Below are 16462 nucleotides of genomic sequence, written 5' to 3'. Positions count from 1 at the left end.
TTGGCCTCTAATTCGACTACTAGCACCTCCTCGGGTGAAACGGATAAATGAGCATCCATCGCCTCAAAGCGCATAAAGCCTTGCGACTTAAAGCATCGGCCACCACGCTGGCCTTTCCCGTGATAATCAATGCCGAGTTCATAGTCTTTCAACAACTCAAGCCAACGCCTTTGTCGCAGTTTAAATCGCTCGAGTCATCAAATATTTTAGACTCTTGTGGTCCGAATAAATATGACACCTTTCTCCAAACAAGTAATGCCGCCATATCTTCAAGGCGAACACTATGGTCGCTAGTTCAAGGTTATGGGTCGGATAGTTTCTCTCATGCGGCTTTAGTTGTCTCGACGCGTAAGCCACAACTCGACCTTCTTGCATCAACACACAACCTAACCCAAGCAAGGATGCGCCATCAGATATGACAAACTCTTTACCAGACTCTACTGTACTAGCACTGGGGCCTCGGTTAAACAAGTTTTTAGTCGATCGAAACTTTCTTGACAAATGTTCACCACTCGAACTCAACATCTTTTTAGAGTAGTTTCGCCATCGACGCAGCTATCATCGAAAAACCTTTCACAAATCGTCGATAGTATCCTAAGCCCCAAAAGCTCCAAACTTGGTAACATTCCTTGGAGGTTTCCAATTGACTATGGTCGAAATTTTGTTCGGGTCCACCTCGACATCCGATGGACACCACGCGCCCCAAAAAACTAACCTCTTTCACCAAAATTCACATTTACCGAACTTTATGATAACTCGCTATCTCGTAAGATTTGCAACACTAGCCTCGTGTGTTCGGCCATCTCTCGAATTGACCTAATTGTCATCGATAAATACAACTACGAACCGATCCAAGTATGGTCTGAAAATTCTATTCATTAAATCCATAAACACCGTAGGGCATTAGTGAGCCCCAACGGCATCACCAAGAATTCAGAGGACCGTGCCTTCGCTCTAAAAGCGGTTTTGGGTATGTCCGATTCTGACCTCAACCGATAGTACCTCGACCTTAAATCTATCTTTGAAAACACCGAGGCTCCCTTTAATTGATCAAACAAATCGTCAATTCGTGGTAACAGATATTTATTCTTTATCGTCACTTTATTGAGTTGACGATAGTCGATGCACAACCTCATGCTTCCGCCCTTCTTTTTCACAAACAATACTGGTGCGCCCATGGAGAAAAAAAACTTCGTCGAGCGAAACCTCTATCCGTCAATTCTTGCAATTGACCTTCAATTCCTTTAACTCCGTTAATGCCATACGACACGGAGCTATCGAAATTGGAATGGTACCAGTACCAATTCGATGCCAAATTCTACTTCCCGAACAGTGGTAAGCCCGCAATTCTTCGGGAAAACATCCGGTATTCACAAACCACGCGCACAGATTCGGTTTCTTTTCGATTCCTTGTCATCGAAAGCACGACGCAAGGTACGCTTCCCCTTTTCTTACATATTTCGGGCCAACATCGCGATATTACACCGGCAACTCCTTTAAGTCCGTAGACTCAACCCAGATTATCTTGTTATTCGAGCTCCTCAAATCGATAGTCTTGCTCTTTCAATTTACAACCGCATCGCATGGTCAACCAATCCGCACCAAGAATAACGTCGAACTCATCGAACGGCAAAAGCATCAAGTTCACGGAAAACAAGAACCTCGGAACACTAGGGGACTTTTCTTGCACACTTTGTTGACAAGCACGTAATGACCCAAGGGTTTGATACCCGAATTACAAACTCAAGAAACTCGATAGGCAAGTCTTATCGATGCTAAGGTTTCACATATATGAATGAGTAGAACCAGGTCAATCAAAGCAATCACATTTGTATTGAAAAGAGTGAAAGTACCGTAATGACATCCGGAGAGGCAAGATCCTCAAGCATGCAGATGGCATAAGTCCTCGCAGGAGCACGAGCCTCGGATCCGATGGTAGCATCTCTAGATCCTCTCGACCGCCATCGACATTGCCCATATTTCTAGGTGGCCTACCTCGAGCAATGCAGAGTACCCGAGTTTCCACTCGACTCACATTCTGCTCAAGCATCCTGCAATCCTTCCTAAAGTGGTCGGCCGATCCACACTTATAGCAGGAGTGATCACGAAACCAACAGCCCCCCAATGCCATTTGCCACAATGTTGACACTCCGCCTCTCTCTACGATCATTTCCACCATCGGCGATCGAAGTGACTCGTGTGGTCACAGGGGTCGATCGCGTCCTCGCCTAGAAAAGCCCAAAAGCCTCTAGACCGGCTCACATCATCTCAAATCCTTCGATGCTTGTTGAAGAGACTTTCCGAGGACCTCTTTCGAATTCTCCAGCCCCACATCGCTTTTTGTTTCTCCTTTCTAAGCTCTTCGGCTTTACAAGCTTGCTCAACGAGTACTCAACTCTCGTATCTCGAGAATGCCAACAAACATCCTTATATCATCATTCAGCCCATCCTCAAGCGCCATACATAATAGCTTCGGACGAAATGCATTCTCGCAGACGGCTAAGCCTCACAAACTTTCGTTCGTAGTCGGTAACGGACATAGAACCTTGCTTAAGATCAAGAAATTCCTCCACTTTTGGTCGATAAATCTCATCGATATACTTTTTCAGAACTCGGTTTGAAAGAATTCCCAAGTCACTTGCTCTCTAGGCACCACGTAAGTCGAGTACTCCACCAATAGTAGGCGGACTCACAGAGCAAGGAGATGGTACACTTTAAGCACTCATCGGTGTACAGGATAGCTCATCAAGCACCCGGATAGTGTTATCTAACCAAAATTCAGCTCGCTTCGCATCATCATCATCCGTAGCCTTAAATTCGGTGGCCCCTGTTTTCAATCCTATCGATCGGGGCTTACTTGACCTTATTTGGTCAGTCACCGGAGGTATTGTAGGTGCGGGGTTGCATTTGTCGAACGGAGGTTGTGGAATGTACCGTGTTGGTTCAAATGTATTGATTGAACCATTCGCTCATCACACTATAAAAGGCTTGCCTAGCCTCGCCATTAAGATTGCTGGCCATAGGTTGAGAGTCCGCCGGCTGTGTCCCTTGCGTGGGAGCAGCGCCACACTCTCCACACCATCAGCTATCGCTTCGGTTGGGATCGGGATCCATTGCTAATAACAAACACAAAATCAAATTGTCGAAATCCCCACACTATCGATTCATCATTTAATGGCATGTATAGCTAGACCCCAAACACATCACGGTAGTCCTAGAATCGACTAAACCGTGGCTCGATACTCAATAAAATTGTAACACCCCAACCCGAGACCATTGCCGTGTTTGGACACGAGGGGTTAACAAGCCAAGTTCACATGGTTTGCCCACCAATTTGACATTTCCAGTCAGGCTGGAAGACTGCATCACCGTCGCTTTAAAATCATATCTCGAGTTTCACAACTCGAAACTGGTTTCGTAAATTTTCCTGAATTTAGACTCATATATCCATCCATGGATTTATTTCTAGAATTTTGGTCGGGCCAACTAGTACAGTTTATTAGTTAAAGTCACCCATGTTACAGGGATCGACTGCTCTGACCTTCGCGCGGTATAACTTGAATATCTCTCTGTACAGGCCTTTAATGCTGGTGCCGTTTGTTTCAAATGAAACTAGACTCAAAATGGAATCTGTACATATAAGGTATGTCGCCTAATTCTTTCTGGATAATTTATAGTAAATTTTAAAGTTGCGACAGGGAACCCAGAAACCATTCTGGCCCTGTCTCACAATAGCTTTAATATCTCTTAACCTGTAACTCCTATGACCATTTCGTTTCTTCCATAAGAAAATAGACTCATCAAGGTTCATTTACATAGCTTATTCACTATTTAATTCCATTCCTATGAATTTTGGTGATTTTTCACATTCACGCCACTGCAGCTGGCAGCATCTGTTTTAAGGTAGGTCTTACCTATTTGGTAGTCTCCATGAACCAACTAGTCTTGCCATACATAGGTTCATATATGATCATTTTAACCATGCCAATGGCTGATCATATGACCAACATTCCCATTTCCAATCCATAGCCACATCATGACACCAAATATATACATACAAACCACAATTAGTCTAAGTTCATGCTTCCTTTTCGAGCCATTTTCGCATGGCCGTATATACTTACATTACAACATATTTAACAAACAAGGGGTAGTCCTATACATGCCATCTCAAGTTCAACCAAAAATTTATACCAAAATGGAGGCTTGATAGTGTGGATGACTTCGACTTCAACGATCCCGAATCCGATTGCTATCGAGCGAAATCTAGAAAACTGAGAGCCAAAGCAATGAGGTAAGCATTTTTATGCTTAGTAAGTCTCAAGGAATATAATCAACTCTAATTACAGCAATACATTCACATAGTTAAATGCATCATTTCATTAATGCACATTCACATAATCATACTTACTTCACCATCCCAACTCTTATGTTCATACACAAATAACGGCTTCATTAAGGCCGATAACTCGCTTCCATCATAGGAGCGGATATTCATACGCTTACTCCTAGCGCCAGCAGCACACACCGTATTTACCTTATCATTGGGAAATTTCACAAGTGCATTAGCTGAAATTTTCCAGCAAGCTCATAATTTTCAAATCACATACCTTCGAGTTTATCCGGATGTCGGTACTGCTCAATCGCCTTTCGGACATAGCCCGGTTATGGTAACCCGCACCAAGGCCTCACGGACTTTACCCGGATATCACGATTTGCACAAATGCCTTCGGTCTTAGCCCGGATTTAACAACTTGCACGAATGCCTTCGGTCTTAGCCCGGATATAGCTACTAGCACAATTGCCTTCGGTCTTAACCCGATATAAATTTCAGCATAATTGTCTTCGGGCTTAGCCCGATATCATTCAATTTCTCATGCACACATACATCAATAATCATTGGACATACATATTTCATTTTCACATTAAGGCTCAAACACAATTATAATCATTAGCATATTCGCCGGGACTTAGCCCGTGTGGAATTCAAATACTCATACACACATGATCAATAATCATACACATCCATGTTTCATCTTACATAATTCAAGTAAGGTCACTTCTTGAGGACTTACCTCGGATGTTGTCGAACGGCTTTTTCGCTATTCGATCACCTTTTCCTTCCCTTGTCCAATTGTGGCCCTCTTAGCTCTTGAGCTAATTCAAACAAATTCAATTTATTAAAACCTCATTGTGCTTGCTTATGGCCTAATATGACAAGGATTTTAAATGGTCATATGGCCACTCTTTAGCTTGAATACACAATGGTCATGCACATTTTATACTACATCAAGCAATTCAATACAATTTATTTGAGCATCAAGGAAATGCTAAGGCCTTCAATAGGCTACCCAAGGCCGAATATTCATGTACATGTTGAGGTCAATTTTGCACTTAATACCTCACAAAAACAGCATGCAATTTACTAATTAATGCTTTGCACATTGTGGCTCAAAACTTATAATATAGCATCAAGCACTTATATGTGTGCTAGGCCGAATTGTGCTTGCAATTTCACAAGCATTCTTCCACATTTTCTTCTTTAAACCAATATATTCATCACTTAGTTCATAACCAAACATAATGTGCAATCATATATATGCATATATGAGCATGGCCGAATTTTCAAGGTGTCCATAGCCATCCAAAACACAAATTTTTAACTAACATGCAAGAAGCATGAATCATGCTCAAGAATGCATCATGGCGAATATGACAATCATGCTCCTTTTCAATTTCAATCATGATAAAACAAAGAGAAAACTCAAAATCTTACTCAAGAGTAGACAATCCATCATTGCATGCATCATCATCAAGCTTCACACTTAGCATGCAATGGCTTTATCACCATAACAACTTTGGCCAAATACCATTTCCATGGCTTAACAAAGATTTGAGCCATGGCTAACATGCACATCAAGTTAGCAACCAAAGCATGCATGAAACTCCTAACACAACCTCATACATACCTTAATCTTGATGCAAACTTAGCCAAATCTCCTTCTAGATCTCTTCCAAACCAAGCATGAAGCAAAATCCTCCTTCTTCCTTAGTTTTGGCTCAAAGAAAGGATGAACAAAATTTTTTCTTTCCTTCTCTACAACTCACTAAGCAATGGGGGATTACCACACTCACACACATTTTTTTTCATTTTTTATCACCCATACACCTTTGTTTATTATTTCACCCTAATGCACCAACAAAACATGTTTCATGACATGTTTAGCCCATCCTCCTTGTCATGGCCGCCACCACCTATAAAAGGGGAATTTGACATGCAAGTCCATTATTTTGCATGCATGCTTTAATTAGTCATCACACATTTCCCTATCATACTTTCAAAGTTCATTACTAAGTCCTTTCTTGTGGAATTCACCCTTATAACACTAAATCAATCATCATAAAATGTCATACATGAGCACACACATATTATAGGCATCAAAATAAATTTTTAATTATTTTTATGCCTCGGTTTTGTGGTCCCGAGACCACCTTCCGACTAGGGTCAATTTTGGGCTGTCACATTCCTAATATCCTAGTTCCCCGGTAACGGCGCCAAAAACTTGATACGTGATATTCGTGACAGATTTTAAAGATTTATGAAAGAATCATTCTTGAGACTAACTTATTATCACGATTAAGGCAAGTGTACCTATCGAACAGTAGTATAGTTCAGTAAGATCGGATTGTCGAACCCAAAGGAACTACGAGTACTAGTATTTACTTCCTTTTTATTATCTAGCCTAAAAAATTAAGAGGTTTGGTTATCTAAACTAATTATTAACTAAGAATGCACAGAAAGAAAATTTGGGAAAATACTTTTGGGAAAATTCGATTGATTAAGACAATACCTAAGGAAAAATTCACCTAGACTTCACTTGTTATTTGACTCTGAATCTGATGATTTATTCATTTGACTTGATCAGAAGAAATCCCTAGGTTATATTATTATCTCTCTCGAGACTAATAACGTCTAACCCTAGGTTGAATAATTGAAATCTCTTTCTAATTAACACCCTAGAATTGCATTAACTCGATCTATGGATTCCCTTATTAGGTTTCACCCTAATCCAGCAAAATCTTATCACCCTATCTTTAGGCGTGCAATCAACTCCGCTTAAGTATGACAAATTTACTCTTAGACAGGGTCTATTCCTCCTCTAAATAAGAGCTTAACTTGAATCAATATCCTGGAATATCAAAACAAGAATTAAGAACACATAATTAAGAACAAGTCAAATATTTATCTTACAATTCCGATAATAATAACAAGATCCACCTTGGATTTCATTCCTCTTAGGTATTTAGGGGGTTTAGTCCATACTTATGAAAGAAAACATCTCAGAAGCATAAAGATAACAAAACATAAGAAAACCGAAAACTCCTGAAGGAACTTGAAGGGAGATTTTCAGTCTTGATGATGAATCCGGCTTCTGGGATGGATCAATCGGCTTTCCTTGAGTAATTCCTTTCTTCCTACTCTGCGTCCCTTTTCTAAGTGCCTCATCAGGTGTTTAAATAGGCTTTAGAATGACTAAGAGCCCCCAAAATTGGCCTTTTCCGAATAGGGTTATACTTGGGCTCGACAGAGACATGCCCGTGTGACACGCCCTTGTGTGATTACTCCAACCCGTGGTCAAGGTTGTTGAATAGGCACGGGTGTGCAGTATACCAGTGTAAGTCATGCTTCAATCCTGCCAAAGGGACACGGCCGTGTGACACGTCCGTGTAAGGAAGTCCAGGCCGTGTTGATTTCCTACGTTGGTCTATTTTCTACGTTTTCGATACATTTTCAGCCCGTTTCTCGCTCTTTTTACTCTCCTATGCTCTCCTAAGTATAAAACATAAAATTAAAGGATTAGGAGCATTGAATTCACCAAATATAAGGAGAAGCCATTCATAAATAGGCTAAGCATGGGATAAAAATATGTACAAATTAAAATATGTACAAATTACGGTTTATCATTTGGTCAGTTTTAAATTAGAATGAGATTTTATAACCCGTATTTTCTGAAAGTGTCTGAGTATGTGTCTGGTAACGCGTCGTACCTTGTCCCAGTATCGGGTACGAGTAAGGGGTGTTAGATTTAGTGGTATAAGAGCTACGGTTTAGTCAATTCTCAGACTAACATAGCGTATAGTGAGTATAGCTATACATGCCATTATACAAGTTATGATAGTGTGACATCTCCTAACCATTTTTAATTGTATTTGGATATAGTAAATGTCTTCCAATCAAGCCCAAGATGAGTTCGAGGGAGCTGAGAGCCATGCTCCAGCTTCCATACAATGAGCTGTTTCTAATAGTAGCAGAAGGCCTATGTCTGAAGGTCGGAAAGAGGCATGAGCAGCTTTCTTCGAGATAATGGATGAATGGTTTGGGGATTATTTGAGAAATTGCCCCAATATACCACGACCCCCTCAGCCCCTTGCTTGGCCTGAGGGAGAAATGCCACAGGGTATGGCACCCACAAGAATTGGTAAAGCCCTAGTGGACAAACTTAGAAAATATGGGGCTGAAGAGTTTAGAGCTAAGGTTGATGATGATGTTGAATGAGTTGAGTTCTGGCTCGAGAATACTATGCGAGTTTTGGATAAATTGTCATGTACACCCAAGGAATGGTTGAAGTGTGATGTATCTCTTCTGAAAGATACAACATATAATTGGTGAAAGATAGTATCCTCAGTTGTACCGAAGGAAGACATTACATGGGAGTTCTTCCAAGCTGAGTTTAAAAAGAAATACATCAGTCAAAGGTTTTTGGACTTGAAGCGAAAGGAGTTCCTGGAACTCAAACAAGGAAATAAGACTGTGTCGGAGTACGAAAGGGAATTCGTGAGGTTAAGTCAGTAAGCAACGGAGTGGGTCCAATCAGAGACAGAAATGTGTAAGCGCTTCGAGGAAGGCTTGAATGAGGAAATTAAATTGCTGATCGGGATCCTTGAGATACGAGAATTTGCCGCATTAGTTGACTGGGCTAAGAAGGCAGAATAGCTAAATAATGAAAATAAGCAAGCTAAGAGAGAAGCTCGAGTTTTGAGTAAGAGGTCTAGCAGTAGAGTGCACTCCTTCCCCACAAAGAAATCGAGAAGTCACCAAGAACGTTCCACTTCATCAGTAGGACATTCGGGTAGAGCAAGAAGCTCCAAGCGACATAACCCGAAGTCTTCTTCCCCTATGGTAACTAGTGTGAAAAACGTAGATGATCAAAAGCCAAAGTGTAAAAGTTGCAACAAATTTCACTTCAGAGAGTGCCGAATGAAGAGTGGTGCGTGTTTCAGATATGGGTCTCTGGACCATTTTCTCAGAGACTACCCGGAGCGAGCTAATAAAGAGGTTGGATTAGTTCTGCAGTCAAATGCTCCTATTTCTCGAGGTAGACCACCAAGACATCCCGGAAGTGCAAGTGGAGTCGAACTATTGCCAAGAATGCTACTGCAAAATTAGAGGCTTGAGCACCAGCAAGAACTTATGCAATACGCGCTCAAGAGGAAGCATCTGCTCCCGATGTCATCACGGGTACATTTTCTATTTATAATACTCATGTTGTTGCCTTAATTGACCCAGGGTCAACCCATTCGTACATTTGCATGAAATTGGTGTCTAGTATGAATATGTCTGTAGAACCTACAGAATTTGTGATTAAGGTGTCAAACCATCTAGGCAAGTCAGTCCTAGTTGATAAAGTCTGTAAGAATTGTCCCTTGACAATTCAAAGTCATTTTTTTTCGGCTAACCTTATGTTTTTGCTATTCAATGAGTTTGATGTAATACTTGGCATGGATTGGTTAGCTATGCATAATGTGATTGTAAATTGTGGTAGCAAGTATATTGAATTGAAATGCTCAGATGGTGAGATTCTCTGAATTGATTCAAGCGAGTTGGATACTCCGTCGGTTGTGATTACCTCAATGATGGCTCAAAGGTATATGAGAAAAGGATATGAAGCCTACCTTCCTTTTGTGTTGAATACTACAGAATCTGAGTTGAAATTGGAATCGGTACCGATAGTATACGAGTATCCGGATGTATTTCCGGAAGAGCTACCTGGATTACCTCTCGTTAGAGAAGTGGAGTTTGGTATTGAACTAGTGCCTGGAACAACTCCTATTTCTATTGCTCCGTATAGGATGGCACCAACCGAGTTGAAAGAGTTAAAAGCACAGTTGCAAGAACTGACAGATAAAGGTTTTACAAGACCGAGTTTTTTGCCTTGGGGTGCTCCAATGTTATTTGTAAAGAAGAAAGATGGTTCTAAGAGGCTATGTATAGACTACCAAAGGTAACTATCAAGAACAAGTATCCGTTGATGAGGATTGATGATCTGTTTGATCAATTGAGGGGAGCCACTCTATTTTCTAAGATAGACCTGAGATCCGACTACTACCAGTTGCGAGTTAAAGAGTCGGACGTGCCTAAGATCGCTTTCAAGATGAGGTATGGTCATTTCCAGTTCTTGGTCATACCTTTTGGTCTAACGAAGTCCCCATGTGACAGCCCTAAAGTGACCTTAGTCGGAAAGCGGTTTCGGTACCGCTAAACCAAGTCACCAAATTATTTGAATGTGATATTTATTGTCTAAAATATGTGAATATGAATGTGCGAAAATTTTAAGCTTCGATTTAGCTAATTGCATGTGAATGTAGTACATAGGACTTGTGTGACACTTTCGAAATGTGATAGGCTAATCTATAAGGATCTAATAGTGCATGTAATCAAAAGGGAGGACTTGCATGTCAATTTTCCCCTTAAATTGTAGTGGCGGCCATGACAAGGTGGATAGACAAATTGTGATGGGTAAAACATATTATAAAAAGTTTATGACAACATGTTGTGTTAAGAACAATAAAATATGTGGGAGTGGGAGGAGAAACCAAAGTTGTTTCATCCTTGCTCCCCATTTTGCCAAAACTAGAAGAAAAAAAAGGCTTCATTCTTTGGTTGTTCTTGACCGAATAGAAGAAAGAGAAGAAGGGGGAAGAGCTTGAGAAAATCAGCTATGGTGGTTTGCTAGACTAAGGTATGTTTGATGTTGTCCATGAGATTCATGCATGTTTCTAGTTGTTAGTTTGAGTTCTAACTAGCCCATGGTTCAAATCCTTACTATGTCATGGAGATGATATTCGACTAAGGTGGATTTGTGTTGATGTCATTTGCATGCTAAAAGTGAAGCTTTGTAATGATGCATGTGATGGTGGATTGATGACTCTTGAATCTTCTTTTTAGCATTTTTGAGTGAGACATTAAGTTCTTTGTTTAACCATGACCAAAATTGAAATGGTATGGTGTTGTGATGCATTCGGCCATGGTAGGAAGTAGAAGGGAAATATGGTTGTTGTTAGATGAAGTAGAGTCTAACAAATGAGCACATATGTGCATTAGTTGCTAGATGGAGAAGAATCGGCTAGCAAGTTGTGTGCCAAGGCCGAATATAATTTTGTATATTAATGAGTAATGCATGTGTTGAATTGATGGAAAGGGAGAGGATGCTTTAATAGTGTATTAGCCAAGTTTTGAACTTGAAACAAAATGGTGTTTAGTCAATACAAGTGACCATACTTGTAGAATGTATTAAGTGTTGCAATCGGCCTTAGCATAGATGTGTATGTTCGGCCACATGAATGAGTACATAAGTTGATGTGTTTGTTCGGCCATAGGTAAGCATATTGATGGCTTTGTCTTGACTTAGAAAATTTGGCTAAGGGGAATATTAGCTAATATGTTGAATTCGATTCGTGATTTCGTACATATGGGACTTTAATGTCTAATGTATATATGGGCTAAGTACCTTGAGCTTCTCTTTTGATGTTCGAATGAATTGTATTAAATTGCTTAAGGTGATTAAAAATGCGTATGACCATTGTGTATTTGAGCTAGAAGGTGGCTATATGACCTATTAAATTTCTTGTCATATTCGACCATAAGCTAGCATAATGAGACTTTAATAAGTTAAACTTGTGTGAACTAGCTCAAGAGCCTAGAGGAACAAAGTTGGATAAAGGGAAGGAAAAAGTGATTGAATAGCCGTTGAAGCCATTCGACAACATCCGAGGTAAGTTTTTGAGTAATGGAGCTTAGATTATGATTCGATTAGATTATGTCTTAAGTAAATCAAAATCATGCTCTTTGTATGTGACTATTGAGCCGAAATTTGTAAGTGTGATAAGTGTTTTGTGTTTGAGCTTTAGTAATGAAAATGAAATATGGATGTGTCATGATTTATTGATATATGTGCATAGTTATTCGAATGATATCCGGCTAAGTCCGAAGGCTTTTGTGCTAAGTGACTATAACTGGACTAAGATCCAAAGGCATTCGTATGCGAAGTTGCTATATCCTGCTAAGACCAAGGCATTTGTGCTAGCGATTATATCCTGCTAAGTCCGAAGGCATTTATGCTAGTGACCACATCCGGTCTAAGACCAAGGCCTTGTGCAAGTAGTTATATCTGGCTAAATCCCGAAGATTTCTTGAGTTTGGGAATGAGCGATCTGCTGTAATAATTTCAATTAATACGCTTGTAAAATCCCAACAATGAGGTATGTTTCGTATGTGCATTGGAATAGTTGATTCCCTTCGAATAATATTTGCTCAGTCGAGTAATGAGCTTCTGGTATTTGGCTAAGATGATCCCTTGTGTATGAATATAGGGGTTGGAATGTGAAGTAGGAATGATTTGAGAATATGTATATACGGAATTATCCGTTTAGTTATATGAATGCTATACTTCAGTTGTGCTTAAATTCTTTGCTCAAAACTTACTAAGCATTTAATGCTTACTCCGTTTATTTAATTCTCTGTTTTATAGATTTTAGTTCTTCAGCTATCGAACTTGGGATTTTTGAAGTCGAAGTTGCCCACACTATCAAAGCTCCTTTTGGTATACTTTTGGTTGAACTTTGAAATGGCATGTATAGGACTACCCTTTTGTTGTTGGTCATGTACCCTTCGGTTTTGTGTAAATTTGGATAGCCATGCGAAAATGGCTTAAATATACTTTGATCATAGCATTATAATCGTTTTGTATGTTGTCCGTCGAGAGGTATGGAATTGTTGGTAACGGTTAGCCATGGGAATGGTTATTCATGATCACTTTTGGTATATGTATGACAAACTCTAGTTGATCCATGGAGGATCATGAAATAGGTAAAGTTTACCTTAAAAATAGATGCTGGCAGCAGCAGTGATGTGGATGTGAAAAATCACTAAAAATAGTAGGAATGGAATTAAATAGTGAATAAATTATGTAATCGAACCTTGATGAATCTATTTTCTTAGGAAAGTAATGAAACATTCATATGAACTGTATATTATGAGATGTTAAAGTTTTCGTGAGACAGGGCCAGAACGGTTTCTGGATCCCCTGGTCTGAATTTGGAAATTCATTATAAATTAACCAGAGACATTTAGAAGTTATTCCATATATGGAATAGATTCCTTTTTGAGTCTAGTTTCTATAGAAACAAACGGCATCAGTATTGAAGCCCTGTACAGGGAGATATCCAAGTCGTAATGCATGAAGGTCAGTGTAGTCGCACCCTGTAACAGGGGAGACTTTAACTAATAAACTGTACCAATTGGCTCGACCAAAAATTCTAGAAAAAAATTTGTATATGGATATATGAGTCTAGTTTCAGGAAAAATTTACGGAACTGGTTTTTGAGTTTTGGAACTCGAGATATGATTTTTAAGGTGACAGTGACGCAGTTAGCCAGCTCGTCTGGAAATTTAAAATGGACTGTGCAAATAAGTGAGTTAAGTCCGCAAACCCCTCGTGTCTGACTCCGGCAATGGTCTCGGGTACGGGGTGTTACACCCCAGTTGCGTTTATGGACTTAATAAATCGTGTTTTTTCAACCATACTTAGATAAGTTTGTCATTGTGTTTATTGATGATATCCTGATTTATTCAGAGGATGAGACTGAGCATGTGGAACATTTGAGAATGGTTTTACAGATCTTACGAGACAAACTATTGTATTCTAAATTTAACAAGAGTGAGTTTTGGCTCCGAGAGGTTGGATTCCTCGGTCACATTGTGTCGGGTGATGGCATCCGAGTTGATCCAAATAAGATATCCGCTATTGTTGAGTGGAAGCTGCCGAAGAGCGTAACTGAGGTTAGAAGCTTTTTGGGCTTAGCCGATTACTATCGACGCTTTGTAAAAGGATTTTCGATGATTGCAACTCTTTTGACGAGGCTGCTGTAGAAACATGTTAAGTTTGAATGGTCAGAGAAGTGTCAGCAGAGCTTCGAGAAATTGAAGATGTTGGTAACCGAAGCTCTAGTTTTAGTGCAACCAGAGCTGGAAAAGGAATTCATGGTCTATAGTGACGTATCCTTAAATGGACTGGGTTGCATGCTTATGCAAGAGGGTAAAGTAATATCATATGCTTCGAGGCAACTAAAGCTGCACGAGAAAAATTATCCAACACACGACTTGGAGCTAATTGCTATTGTATTTGCCCTGAAGATTTGGAGACATCATTTGTATGGTGAAACTTGTCGTATATTCACAGATCACAAGAGTTTGAAATGTTTGATGATTCAAAAAGAATTGAATTTGAGACAACGAAGAGGGTTAGAGTTGATTAAAGATTATGAACTGATCATTGACTACCACCCGAGAAAGGCGAATGTGGTCATAGATGCACTAAGTAGAAAATCCTTGTTTGCCTTGAGAGCCTTGAACACACAGTTGGCCTTGTTAGATGATGGTTCAGTTTTGGCAGAGTTAAGAGCCAGACCAACGCTTCTACAAGAAATTTGCAATGCTCAGATCAATGATAGTGACTTGCAAGCCAAGAGTGCTCAATGCGAGTCAAGCACTAAATTAGATTTTCGGATTAGTTCTGACTGCTGATTGATGTTCAGAGGTAGGGTCTGTGTACCTAGAGACAACGAGCTGATTCGGGAAATTTTGCAAGAGGCACATGATAGCTGTTTATCTATTCATCCGGGAAGTACCAAGATGTACAATGATTTGAAGAAAATGTTTTGGTGGAATGGCATGAAAAGAGACATCTCCAAGTTTGTATCGAAATGCTTGATATATCAACAAGTCAAGGCTGAACACCAAGTACCTTCAGGTTTATTACAGCTCATGATGGTTCCTGAATGGAAATAGGACAGGGTTACTATGGATTTTCTGACAGGATTGCCGTTAATACCGAAGAAGAAAGATGCCATTTGGGTTATAGTTGATAGACTAACGAAGTCGACTCATTTTATTCCTGTACGAATAGATTTCTCTCTTGATAGATTGGCCGACTTGTACATATCCGAGATTGTGAGACTACATGGGGTACCGTTGTCGATCATTTCAGATAGGGATCCAAGATTCACTTCGAGATTTTGGAAGAAGTTGCAAGAAGCTTTGGGTACAAAGTTGAGTTTTAGTACGACATTCCACCCACAGATAGATGGTCAGTCTGACGGACGATTCAGACTCTCAAGGACATGTTAAGGTGTTGTGTCCTTGAACTTCAAGGCAGTTGGAAAAATATTTACCATTGGTAGAATTTGCTTACAACAACAGTTTCCAGACGAGTTTAAATATGGCACCTTATGAGGCATTGTATGGCCGGAAGTGCCGGGCACCATTGTACTGGACAGAACTCAAAGAACACTAGATTCATGGAGTTGATTTGATCAAGAAAACTAAAGAAAAGGTTAAAGTGATACGTGATTGTTTAAAAGCGGCATCGGATAGGCAAAAGTAATATGCTGATTTGAAAAGAAAGGAGATTGAATTTCAAGTTGGAGATGGAAAAAGGTCTTGAGATTTGGTCGAAAAGGCAAACTGAGTCCAAGGTTTATTAGACCCTACGAGATTACTGAGAAAGTTGGACCTTTGGCCTATCGTTTAGCACTGCCGTTTGTATTGGAAAAGATTCATGATGTATTCCATGTATCCATGTTGCGAAGATATTCGATCAGACCCCTCCCATGTGATTTCAACCACGGAAATTGAGATTAAACTGGATATTACCTACGGTGAAGAACCAGTTAAGATTTTGGCTCGCGAAGTCAAAGAGTTGAGGAATAAGAATATAGCCTTTGTGAAAGTTTTATGGCATAGACACGGAGTAAAAGAGGCCACTTGGGAACCTGAAGAAACCGTGAGAAGTCAATATTCGAACCTGTTTACTAGTAAGACTTTCGAGAATGAAAGTCTCTAAGGGGGAGAAATGTAACATCCCGAATTAGGGCCTAGTCGAAATAGTGGTTTCAGGACCACAAATTCGATGTTAATGTAACACCCCGAACCCGAGACCATCGCCGGTGTCGGACACGAGGGGTTAACAAGCCAAGTCCACATATTTTGCCCACCAATTTGACATTTCCAGTCAGGCTGGAAAACTGCGTCACCGTCGCCTTAAAAATCATATCTCGAGTTCCAAAACTTGGAAACTGGTTTCGTAAATTTTCCCTGAATTTAGACTCATATATACATCCATGG

This window comes from Gossypium arboreum, chromosome 2, assembly GCF_025698485.1.
Source record: "Gossypium arboreum isolate Shixiya-1 chromosome 2, ASM2569848v2, whole genome shotgun sequence".
NCBI classification, from domain to species: domain Eukaryota; kingdom Viridiplantae; phylum Streptophyta; class Magnoliopsida; order Malvales; family Malvaceae; genus Gossypium; species Gossypium arboreum.
Note: the sequence above shows the minus strand (reverse complement) of the source record.